Genomic DNA, 13,998 nt, shown 5'->3' with positions numbered 1-13,998 from the left:
ATGTTTTAAACTTGGTCCAAATCCGGAGACATTTGTCTTCTGCAGAATCAAAAGTAAAAACAAGAGTCTGTTTTATTTCATTTCTGTAAAACTGGCAAAGAAAAAAAGAGAGAGACATGAAAATCATTTGATTTATAATAGCACAACTTGTGACATGTATTAAAGCTTCTTGGGACCATCTGAGATCAAGACCTTTGCTTTACATCTCCCTTCGTAAAGCACACTCTGCCTGAGGTGTCCCTCTGTTCAGGCCCTACGGGGGCTCTGCAGTGCATTTTAGGGTAATCCAGATGCCACAATACCAGTTGCTAAGACACTGCAAGAAAATGCATTGTGTGAGGGGAAGTAAGGTTGGGAATCGCAGTATTTTTTTGGCATGGGTGGTGTGCTGCTTTTGCTTTTATTTTGTTATAAGGAGAACTTTTGCATAGTCAGTGCGTCCTTCTCTCAAAGCAAGACTGTACCTTAGTGGTGGACTGTAACTTATATATTTTATGTAGGTTTGTTTATTGTCTTGGATAATCAATTCACTGAAAACATTTTATTAATTAACTGCTTTTCAACTTGTTTCTCTTGTTTTGATTTCACATGAAGTCCTGGCACATTTACAGTGATGTTGGTCAGTGTGTGATGTCCTTGTCTAAAGCAATTTTTTTTAAAGTCCTCTTAAAGACATAATATGTAACTTTTCTGCATTAAAAAGTCTAAAAATGACTAGACTTACATGATATATTTTGTTGAGTTGTGTTCTTACATTATCCCAAATGTTGAGAAGTCTGTAAATTTAATCAAGGTAACCGTCCGTTTCATTTGGTTGCCTGTCAGTGGCGTCATATCCCCTTTACGCCCTATACTTACTATAACTTCCAGGGAAACACAGGAAAGACCAGATGATACGTCAGAGAGTGAGGAAGGAATTCGACAAACTAGCTAGCTAGCAACTCTATTGTTTACTTCTGTTTGTATTGCTCACTCGTGATGGAGCACAATTATTCATTGCCATTTGCTGCGTGTTCTGTCACCAAAGCCGTCCCTGTAACGTGAACATTAGCGAACGTTACTTGTGGCTATTTCATTAGAATGAAATGACATAAATGTAAATATAGCTTTAATACATTACCTCGTCCGTGAACATGATTTCACCTCTCTTCTTTTCTTCTTCTGTCCGAGTCACGTCAGATCAATTTTTATTGGCAATGGTGGTTGTTTAACAATGAAGACTCCCATCATCCTACACTACTTCACAATGTCAGCAAACGTCTTTTGTTATTGTTTTGATTGAGAGACTCCTCAATCAAGCTGTAAACACAACATGTGCTAACAAACATTGGCCTATTTAAACATCCAGCAGACACACAACAACATTAGCATTCATTCAAAGTTGTTTTTCTGGTCACCCAATAAATATAAGTCCAATATTTACTCTACTTTTAGCGAGGTTTCGTTCTCAATGACATATTTTGCTTTTTAGCTGCTAGATGCTCCAATATGTTCACCAGCTAGTCACTAACTGTGTCTGTCTGCTGTTTGGTGCTGAGCAGGTAGTGTACAGTTAGGTTTTTAGAGCTTTTTTTTTTTACTGAAAACAAATAGCTACCTGTTGCATCCAAAAACTACACTAATGAGGATGATGACACTAAATCAAAACCAAAACAAAGAGCTGAAAGACACTAAAATGCTCCATAAAGCTGAGGGGAACTGCAGAGTCTGATAATTCTCTGTGTTTGTACTACGAGCCACTCGTTTCATGAACAAGTAGTCATTTGATCCAGTGTCCAAATATAGATGTTTTATTTATTTTCATTTTTGAAAGAAATAAAAGTTTTTAAAAAATCTTTTTCACCTCTTTTCTCTTGTCTTAATTCTAAATCTGCTTTACTGTTAATTAAATGGCTAATAAAACATCTAGCTGAGGGACAGCAGTTGCAAAATTAGCCACTTAGCTAGCACTGGCACATTTATAGTGATGTTGATTGTGAATGTTGAATAAAATAAAGCACTATTTAGATGAACATTTAATTAATTTTCAATCCTTTCTCTCTAGTAGATTAAACTGTAGTCAAAAAAATGCTAAAACACACTCACACACAAACACACACACACACACACACACACACACAAATAAACACATACATCAGTACACAAAAGCTGACAAAGCCTCTCAGAAAACACATAAAAATACCATTACAAGGGCTTTCATGCTGTTCTAAGGAAAGCAGCCCTGCCCACTGCGTGCTGCCCTTTGTCGGCTGCGGGACCCAGAATCAAAGAGCGCTGACCTGCACCGGCTTTGCCTGGCAGGCCTGCGGGGAGTCCTGCTCTGACTCCAAGCCCTGGTTGCCGTGCCATGCTGGGATCCCCACCCCCCCTCTCTCCACCCCTCCCTCCCGCCCCCCGGTTAGCTCCGTTATTTCCTCATCTCATCAATCTGTCAGCTAAGCCCTTTGACACGCAGCACAATATGGTCCCAGTATCTCTCAGTTCATGCCCTCTCTTTCAATATGGTTGCAGCATTTCAAGATTAGTCAGTTCACCCACAAGGTCTGGTCCCCTGGTGCCTCAGGAACAAGGGGGGGGGGGGGATCAACAGCAAATATAGTTGCTACAAGTGGTGGCAGCTTTCAAGTAGCCTAAGATGTTTTTAAAATCTCTGTATAATCTGTGCGATAACTTGTTTGCAAGTTCCAAACGAAGATTCAGACGTGGTGTAATGTCATAAACTCTTTCTTTGGGTATACTGGAACCCAGATCATGTACATCAGATATCATTGTGTCTTCTTGACTCATGAGGTATCAGATGTTGGTATCTGAGTGTCCCTGCATGAATAATTTTAATCATGCATATGTTTATCCAATACTTAAGATGTATTAAAAGCTATTTTTTCAATCAGTTAAAGTTAAAACAGTTTTGGTTCTTTCATATCATAACTTCTTTCTGTCTGTCTATCCTCACTGGTTTGAAGTTGGCCTCTGTTGGCAAAAAGTAAAGTCGCAGACCTCCGCTAATCAGGATTTAAGATTTGAATCAGAATCAACAAGTTGTGGCGTTGCCAGCTTGCGTTGCCAGGCCTGTGTCCCATCAAACAACACACACACACACTGACAGTCTCGATGAAGCGGATTAGTTGAGTTTTTGAGCGTTAACCTCTAAATAAATAATATATAAGGATGTTTTTTTTCCCCCTGAACTTAAATCCTGATTGTAACTTATTATGAGTCATGAGTATTTTGTTTCATCGAGGAATAGCTTTGATAGATTTGAAGCACAACTGGACAATCTGAAGTTACTATGATTTAAGCTATGAGTGGTGGAAGAGGGATTGAAAAAAATGTTTGGTTGAAAGATCCTAATAAATTATTTTGGTGTCAATCGATGAAAAGTTTTAGATGTTAAAATGAAACGAGGAGGAAAATCTAAAGCAGTGGAGTTCAGATATCTGGGAACAATACACACTGAATATGCACAATGTTTTATGACACAGACAAATGGTTTAGGACATGAATTATAGCATCTAATTATGAACTAATTGGAAGGACAACTTGTGCACTTCATTCAATGAGTATTTCTGTTTTTACATTACAGAAACATTTTAGTTTGCTGCATTTGATTTTATGCAGAGTACAAATCTTGCAGGCTCTGCTTTAAAAACTGTCTGCATTGTGATTGTGTTTGTTGAAGCAAAAAGCAACACGGAAACGTTTCCCCCCAATAATTTTACCTGTAAATCAGTAAAATTAAACCTTATTGTCTTTTCAGGCTTCGCTCGTAAACTCTGACCAGCTTCTCCTCGTATCTGCTCTCTATACACTCATCAGAAATGTGAACGATGAGCAGAGAGACTATTTTTATAGACTTTCTTGCTTATGTGAGAGTGCACCAATGAGATTAAGATAAAATCCATCTGAAAAAATATATTTAGGTAAATGTTGTTTGCGCTGGCTGAAAATTTTCTATCGAGTGAGAGATGAACAGAACAGAACGAGAGAGTGTATTCCTGTTTTGAGATCCCTGCCGCTGGACTGCACTCACTCGAGAACGGACCATTCAATTTATTTTCAAGTAAGGATGAAAGGAAGACTCCAAACTATGCATGTAGTCTATTCACTGGTGACGCTCTTTAAAGAAAGAAAAAAAAGACAGCAAAAAGAGTTGGAAAAGGGTGGAGGGGTGGAGCGCTGCATAAATTTTACATACACAAGGCAGCAGACAAAGTGATTGTTGCTTCCCCAAAACTTTTTTTTTTTTTCTCCTCCAGAAAACACTTTCCTTGCTGAATAGGCACCTATTAGTGACTCCATTATGGGCACAGGGCTCTTCAATGGCTCCTCACTGTGCGTCTTTATCATAGTCAGGCCATGAATACAGGCTGCCCCCTCCTCCTGCAGCCCAACCAAGCTCCTTACAGCCTGTATTGATAGGTGCTGTGGTGCTGGTGATGATGGGTGAGTTGGAGGAGGTGGAGGAGGGGGGAGAGAGAGAGAGAGAGAGAGAGAGGTGGGCTGCCACTCTCACCCCCTGTTGTGTGCTCCAGGTGTGGTGGGTTAAGCGTAGATCTCCGGAGCCTCTATTGTGCCGCACACTTTTTCTTTACCACTTGTTCCAGTAAAAAAAAAAAAAAAAAAAAAATGGATGCAGTGTTTTACATGCATTAGCTGATCTCCATAATGCCATTCCCCCGCCCCTCCCGCTGCACCCCCAAAACAAGTCAGGCCTCCGGCGAATCGCTGCACACCGCCACAGAGCCCTGTATTGTTGCTGGATTATTCAGGAGTTAGCTGAAAGAAAGAGACGGGGAGAGTGGGGTGTCTGTACTTTATCTCCAGGGGAGACAGGGGCTAAAGAAGGAACTTCTTTAGAGGAGTGAGTTACTGCAGCGAAAGGCCCGAAAACACCTGCAGAAGACAAGCGCAGGGAGGCCGAGGCAAGGAACCCCTATTGTTCGTCTTTACTTTCCCTCTGTCTGCCATCCGAGGGCTCGACGTACAGTACACCGGCCTCCGCTGAATGCAGGAGCCTCTATTTATCACTCGTCCGTCTAATAACCTGTCACAACATTATCACCTCGCCTGGTCTGCACACACCACGTCGTATTGACAGACCCATCAGAATGTTGGCTGTTTCAATCAGCAATTCACAAAGAGCAGAGTGAACAAATATCTCGTGTGTGTGTGTGTGTGTGTGTGTGTGTGTCAGTGAAAGCGTGATTCATCAAGGGGAGGGTTGAAAAACTTTGAAGTTATGTATGCACATGTAGTTGAAGGAGGCAGAGACAGAGAGAGTTAGAGAGACTTTATGATGAATATGGAAGCATTGTTCAGCCATGCTTACCTCCACAGGGAACCATCTGCTCCCTGTCAATGCATCACCTGCTCGTCTGAGCCGTCTCCAGGCAACAAGGGGTGGGGGGATTAGGAGAGGTTATGGCTTTGATGGGAGGGGCCGTCGCTGGGGACAGGGAGGAGGTTGACTGGAGGAGGAGGAGGAGGAGGAGGAGGTGGGTGGGTGGATGATGGGAGAGAGGTTGGCGGGCGAATGTCGTCCTCTGCTGGTTGAACTCTTTACAGCAGGGTCTCCCTATAAATATAAATGCACAAACCCAAAACAAACCAGCATTTGATGAGATTTCCTCCCACAGAACCCACTTGTTGAGCACATTTCTAGTGGTGAAGATGAAATTAAGTGCCAAAAACTCACTTAAAGGATCAGTTCACCCATATTATTCACTCACTTACCTCTAGTGGTGCAGTATAATGTTGTGCAGATAGTTTTTGTTTTACTTGACAAGGTTTTGAGACATCTGTCTCCAACTGAATATAGTCAAGATGAATGATTTCAACTTGTGGTGCTCACACATCACTCTGGATGATCAGAACACACAGCCAACAGTTTTTCAATCAATAAATCAATCAATCAAACTTTATTTGTATAGCAACTCTCATACAGGTTAGTGCAATTCAAAGTGCTTCAAAGATGACTGATAAGCCGATAATAAGAGAATAAATGCAAACATTAAAACTATTTGAGACTAATGCACATGAGAAATAAAAATTGTAATTCAAACTGACAACAACAAATCAGCAATCAACAAAAAATTCAGTAAAAGGGGTTTTAGGTTTAAAGACACTTTCAGCTGCTCTCAGATCCTCAGACGGACTGTTCCAGCATCTCGGAGCATAAAAACTATAAACTGCCTCACCAAAACTTTTTGTCCAGCACTTTGAAACATCTAAACACTCCTGACACGCCGTCCTGGTTCATACAGTGCAAACATGTCAGACAAGTAGGTTGATGCATGACCATGAAGTGCTTTAAACATAAGTAAAATCATTTTAAAATCAATATAGAAACTGACAGGCAAACAATGTAAGGACATGAAAACAGGTGTGATGTGTCTCATCTTCTGGCCTCAGTCAGCATCAGAGTTCTGAATCAACTGTAACTGATTTATAATTTTTGGGGGGTAGATCAGATAGTAGAGCATTATAATAGTTTAGTCTGCTGGATATAAAAGTGTGCATTAGTCTCTGTGTGTCACTCAACAAGAGGTGTGTGTGTATGTGGGGGGGGTTGTAGGTACTATTTCTTTGGTAGAAAGTAGTTCCAATGAAAACTGGTCTCAAAGTGTTCTGTGAACCCTTGAAGAGAAAACTGAACATTGCACCATTTGAGGGAATTTTAGGGGCCTTGATTTCAATTTTACAAATTGTATTTCATGTCTTTATCATTTGATCTCATGTATTTCTGTTTGAATTATTGCTGATTTTTTTGTTCTTGTATGCTACGTCTTGTTGTTGCACTTGATTTTTCCGATCACTGGAAAGCTCTTTGAGTCTCTCACTTGAAAGATGCAATCTAAATCCAAATTATTTTAAATAATTTATGTATTTCTTGCCTGTTTTTTAATGTTGGCTGAGTCGCGGGTGCAGTCAGGTTTTGACAGTCCTGGAACAGATTTAGGAGATTTAGTAGTTGGAGTTGTTTTTCACACTTTTTATAATGTAAAGAGAAAGTATAAGTTAATTTTCAACTTCACCATCTTCGAGAATTTCCCAGATTGAAAAAAGAATGGAACTTGCAATGAAGGTGAACTGCATTATAAAAGCACCCGTCTATAGTGAGTGTGATTAGCAACTGAAGAGTGACAACGACGCCGTGTCTTTGTCGTCAGCAGCCATACAGACAGTCTGGTGTTGTGTGACAAGTGACAGTGAATGTCGGTCAATCGCAGGGTTCTCATTAAGTCTCCTCTTGTTCCTCCACCTACAGTACACTGTACGATCTGCCCGTGACGGCTGGGTAAACACAGACCTGAGGACAGCTTAGAAGGCAAACACGTACTGTAAGAGTTGAAATACACCTGATGAATGAATCAGCCGGCAGTGCTTCAATGTTTGAGTCAACAACTCCTAGTACAGTGGCTTATAAGATTAAGCTTTACACGGAACATATGTCTTAGTATAAATATGGACTATTTATATGTAGTGACAGTGAATTATTAATGCCATCCAGTGCCTTTAACAAATGCTGCTAACTTCCCTTGAGCAAAACATTTAGAAGACATTTTTTTATCTCCTTATTGCAGCGTTCCACATTAACATAATCTCTGCTGACATGGGGATTTTGAATTGCACAGAGGGTTTAATTGCATTAATAGAAATTCGTGTTTCATGTGAGTTAAAAAAAAAAGTTTGTTACAACCTACAATCAGGTGTATAGATGAGACAGCAAGTTTGTCAGTTTTTGGTAGCAGAAGCGGATATATTACCCATGAGCCTCATCGACCGTTGCTGTGGAGACGAAGACAGTCCGCTTTGCTTTACTTTACAAAACTGTTATTTACTATTTAATATATCTGCTATTTACTTTCAATTACTTAATTTATTCCAAACTGATTAAGATTTTTGTGTGCAGCTGGTTCATTGAGTCCCCCCCCCATACACACACACACACACACACACACACACACACACACACACGCACACACACACGTGTGGGCTGAACAAACATAACAAATGAGCTCCTTAAACACAGTTTGAAGCGCTCCATAACTCCTGCCGACATTGAACACCAACTCAAAGAATAGAATAGAAACAAAAATATCTTTACTTGTTCTTAACACAGATCATCTAGATGCAGTGTAATTACTAGTTCATCTGTACTAGATATTTGATATATTCAGTAGATCTTTTTACGACCCTGTTTACAGCCCTACTTTGCAAACCAGAAGAACTACAACTGTGGTGCTGATTTGTATCAAGCTGCATGATTCTATGATTCTTGGTGAGTAATATTAAAATTAAATAAGTATTAGTATTAAGTATTCACAGAATGGAATAGTAATAGTTTTTTCAAATGAAATATGGGCTGTGCTTTGGACAAAGAAATGAAGTGTATGAACTATATGAAGGTGACAAGCGCAACAATTAAATGTGACATGTGCAATAAATAATTAAATTATGTAACAGTGGAGGTTGAATGCAACACAATCTAAAGTCCAGTTTAATAACCTCGTCTTCATCCGGTTTATATGTTCATGGTACAAGATTTGATGCAGTTTAGTGCAAATGCAGATTAGAGTTAGTACCCATGATTTATTTATATCTATTTTATATATAATTTATTCCAAACTGATTAAAATGTTTTGTGTGCAGCTGGTCCATTTATTCCTCCCCCTTCACACACTCTCACACACTCACATGCACACACACACACACACACACACACACACACACACTGAGAGACACGTTGGAGTGCTTTATTGGATGACGTGGCTAAATATTAATTGAGGAAGACTGTATGTTTTAAGAAAGATGATTTCATATTAAATATCCTCAGCAACATATATTTAGAAATATAAAATTAAATGAGCAACTTCACATTTTACAATCACAGGCTATTAAACGCCTTATCTTAACAGAGATAGTGGCGTTTGGATTTGGGTTGCGGCTTCTGGGGAGCAATTTGAAATGGAATGAAGCCCACTGACGGCAGACAACCTAAAACAGTAGTCGAACGCGCCCTTCCTTCCCTTTGAGCCACGTCATCCAATAAAGCACTCCAACTGTATGTGTGTGTGACTCAATGAACCAGCTGCACACAAACATCAGTTTGAAAAAAATAATCAGTAATTAAAAGTAAATAGCAAATAAAGCTTTTGTAAAATAAAGTGAAGCAGACTGTCTTCATCTCCATAGCAACGGTAAATGAGGCTCATGGGTAATGTAGCTGCTTCTGCTATCAAAAACTGACAAAAAAACTCTGAATTCTTAGAATTGAACGTGAAATAATTAAAACAGATGACCATAACATTAACCAATCGTACTGTCGAGTTATCAAAGACACTTTTGAGTTTTTGTGTTGAGACATGTCGAGGATATCATTAAAATCTACAGCGAGGAATGTCGATTCTCGACAGATGTGTAGAGGCACATTGACTGCGTGGGCAGATAAACCTAAACTTCATTGGCCTTCTGGCAACTTTTCGGAGGATACTGGGAGACGCCAAGTTTCTGTCTGATATGCTGCAATCTTTGTCGTTGACCTCATTGAGACATTACAGGACACATTTGTGCACTACAGCGATGAAGCATTTTTTTGAGGAGCTGCGGACAGAAGTGCTGGACATTGCTCAGCAGTGCAACATTAGCAGCAAGAGAGTTTCCAACAGGCTGCCAAAGACTGACTGCACTTTATGGATCTGTTGTCACATCCACAGTCGGTCAGCGAAACAGAGATCGAGACAAGGACTATTTTTTTTTAGGATTGTTTACTATCCCATCTTAGACACTGTGAATGCTGAGCTAAAGACTATCATGAAAGGGATTCAAGCACTCAATCCCAAAAGCAACAGCTTTTTGGAGGAGACTCCTCTGTTTTTGTTGGGAACCATTTACAACACAAACCTGGATGATCTTAAGCATGAGCTACATCAAGCCAAGCGGATCATGGAGAGGAAGAAGGATGGAAGACTGGAATGAAGAATCTAACCCGCCTGCTTGGACTCACAGATTCAGTGACGTCTTCTATGAACTGTTCAGAATGTGCAAAATTGCCAAGACCCTACCTGTAAGAATAGCTGCTCGTGAAACGCAGCTTTTCTGCATTAAAATTGATCAAAAAATCACTTGTGAACCATCATGAACAATGAAAGAGTGAGTGACGGCAGGGTGCAAAGTGTGGAGTCCAAGAGAGTCGAGGCCTTGGATATGGACAAGTTCATGAAGTTGTTTAGTAGCCGACATGGAAATCACAAAATAAATGATGAGAATTTACTGACTGCTGCTTATTCTGTTTAAGACTGATTACGATACAGAACACTAAGATGTTTACTGCACAGAGAGAACATAATGGTAATAAATATTGCAATATTTGAAAATTGACAGTGCTGTAAATAGTGTTATTCTTGCACAATACATTGCACCCACTTAATCAGCCTGTTAGGGTACTGTTGGTGAGGCTACTAACTGAACATAAGAGCCAGAAGTTGATGAGAATATAAACAAGGGGACGTGTCCATCAGAATTTTAATGTTGACAGTGCAGAATGAAAAGGTCATATGCACCTTCTTTACAAGGTGAAAGAGTTAATGTAGCCAACAAAAACACAATGAAGACATAAATACACCCTGTAACTGTACAATCCCCCTCCCTCCCCAATTTAACTGTTGTTCCAACATGTGCCCCACACCTGAAAATAATCTGCATACACCCCTCAGTATATCTACTGTATGTTATAATGGAAAAATACAATATGTATGCTGAAATACAATATGTCATACTTATTCTGATACTTTGCTACATACACTTCTACTGCGGTGATGTTTTATGATCTGGTGGATGATGAAACTACTTTGCAGAGATAACAGGCATGTCGCATCTGTCCGTTGAAAGGACAATGACGGTCTGTGCGTTGTGTCGACATTGGAAAAGAAGGCCAACTGCACTGTCCGTTGAGAGAACAATAGTGAACTGTGACTGTAGAGATAACTGAAGAGGAGGCCGGCTGTAACTATCTGCTGAGGGTATAATAATTGACTGCTCAAAGCATAACTTGTACTTTACTTAAGACAGCTCTCTGTATCTGTTGCTGGTATTGTACCTGTTTACAAGTGTAATATTAAACCCAGAAAGACATTTTCTGGTTTGTGAGTCTTTTATTGCAGAAACTGCCACCACAATGACAGAAATATGCAAAGTAATATGTGCTCTTGTTAATCTAAATTTGATCATGCTATTTCTGATCATTTTAATGAATAATGCACAAAAATGTACTTTTAATTTAAATTAAAAACCATAAAAAGGGAGCATTTAGAGAAAAATGTCTTTCTAAGCTGGTCCGAAGTCCATCGGTCATCATTCATTGTTCCACAGATGGACATTTTGGTGGTAAATGACATTAAATGCTGTTATTCTGCACACACACCAGGTGACGCGAGGACACAAGAGCCTTTGGGAGTTTTTGCACACGCTGCGCTCACCAGAGGAGCCGTTAGCCACACTTGAACGCTCACCTGAAACCGTCCTCCACAGACTCCGTGAGACACAGAGAGAAAGTCTGAGTGACAGGTGAAAGTGACCACGGCTGCAGGGAGGAAACGCTTTTTGTGTTTGGCCAGAGAGCCGGTGAGGGCGGTGACCCAGGTCTCCCTGCCTGACGAGATCATCAGCCTGAGGGTGAGGAGGGAGGGTCTGGATCACTCTCTCTTCACATCATCAATTCGCCCCCCACCCCCCCAAAACCAGCCACCTTAGCATATCTATCCAGTATCCCTTATTGATTTCTCTTATTAAATCTACTCCAATCACAAAGCAAGGGACGTCAATAAAGAGAAGCAGATGGGGAATTTGACCCTTTGAGACGTGAAATGTGGATTGTGTAACAGGCTGCAAGTCAGTATCAAGAAGAAATTGTTCCTTCACATCACGGCACCGTTTTCCTCTTGATATTCTGGCTTCTTACGCTGACACTGGGCCTAAACTCAAAGTCTTTCCCTGGATGAGATGTTGATCCTGGGAGAGTTCCTGTCAGGGCCACGTGTAGCGGGGACACTGCCCAGGGAAGGGGGTGACTTTTCCTGGGTGTAAAATTCAATTATCCAGTGGGAGAGCGTGTCTGAGCGTGTCTGTTAAGAGCGGCGGGCGGACGGCTGCCCGTTCCCAGCGTGCGACAAGGGGGTTAAGAACCACAGAAAGGCCTCCATTATGCCGAGTGAGAACGGCCCATGTGGCTGGCTGCACGGCCCCCGCTCTCATTCACTCCCCTTTACAACAGCACTGCCGAAAGCCTCAAAGTTTCATTCTCTTTTCTCTGCTCCCATTCCTTTTCTTCCTGCTCCCTCCTCCCTTTTCTTGCTCTCCTACTCTCTCAGAAAAGAGCCTCCACAATGCTGCTGGAAGGCTGGAGTGGATTCTTCAGCACCCCTGCGGACAGTGCACATGTGGACAACATTCACAGGATGTCTGTCAACTAGTCCATTAATCAACGACATCTCATGAAAGCACAATTAGGAACCTCACAACTCTATAACAGATTATCATCTCTAAGCACCCCTGCTACTCCCTCTGCAAAGCAATGCTCTGTGCTGAAGTTTCCCCTCGTCCAACTGCACTTTTTCACCACAGCGCTTGTAGAAAAAGCCGTTACATAATCATGACAAAACAAAAAATTTTTTTTTTTTTTTTTTTTTACAGCGAGGGCAGCTGCAGCGTGTAAAAGAGCTCATTCCTTGCAGTTTGAACCCATCGGTCAGTAAAACTGACTCGCATCTGGCTAATCATTAGTGTGAGAATGGATCTTCAGTGTGTGAATAAGACTGAGGCCCTATGGTGCGAGCCATTGTGGACGCACACTGCACCACTTCTCGTGATAAATGAGCAATTGTCTCCATCACCATTAATGACAGTAAATGACGCAGTAGGGAGCTCTCCACTGTACAATATGAAGAGGACACTGAGGAACCTTGGGAGTTTTATGTGACATCATGCGCACGTCTCGTACGGGTTCATCTGCAAATTGCTGACAACCAGACAGTGGCCCATTATGAAGTCTCATTGGCAGAAAAACATGGATGCTATGTATATATGCTAGTAGCCTGTGCAGCATTTCAAACATCCACGGTTGTCCAACATGATTGTCCACTCCATTAAAAGTCTAACTAGTCTAGCTAAACAGCTTTAATATACAAGAAATAATTCTAAAAACTAAAACAAGATTCTTATAGTGAAAGACCTATACAGTGTATGATTTCTAATTCTCTGGTATTGGCGGCACAATCAAACAACAAGTCCCCCAAACTGAAGGACCAAAAACATTGTTTGACCATTTCTAATCTGGCAGCCCCATCGGCAGAACAACATTTGTCAGTGCTTTCCAAAACAAATCACTGTTACAAAATAATCATGTTTTATGATGTGACAACGCTACAGTTAAGGTTTGGTTAGATTTCTACAGTCCTTGTTTGAGCGAAAATGTATTTAGAAGTTTATCTGAAGCTTATGAGAGGCTTCAGCTGTCAAATAAAGTGGAAACCTGCCATATTTAGTAAAAAAAAATCCCTGTTTCTGTTCAGTTGCAGTGAAAGGACACTTTTAAATACTTTTTTGCACAGAAGAAGGACTGTAGATTTTGTCCCCCATCACTTACACTGTAAGTGCATTATGAAGGGATCTTCTAAAGGTCATTATGAACAGGAGGAATGATTACAGCAAGAATGCACCTGATTATTGTTTTAGGACAGACTTGAAAACCTGTGAACTTATCCTTTAATGGTTGCATAACAACAGTAACAGTTACAGGCGCCAGCATAGCCCTCAAATACTATGACAGCCCTTTCAGTACCGCTAATGTAGTCTGGATAAAAGATACTGTCACAAGTTCTTTGGAGAACTCATGACATGTCAAGTGATAAATAATGCTTGGAAATGTTGGGATGGTAATTTCACTCCACCACTTTGGTTCAGTCTGAAATATCTCAACAACTATTGGGTGTATAACCATGA

Source organism: Thunnus thynnus, chromosome 23 (genome assembly GCF_963924715.1).
Source record: "Thunnus thynnus chromosome 23, fThuThy2.1, whole genome shotgun sequence".
Lineage (NCBI taxonomy): Eukaryota > Metazoa > Chordata > Actinopteri > Scombriformes > Scombridae > Thunnus > Thunnus thynnus.
The sequence above is the reverse complement of the archived record's forward strand: the minus strand, read 5'-3'. Positions refer to the sequence as shown.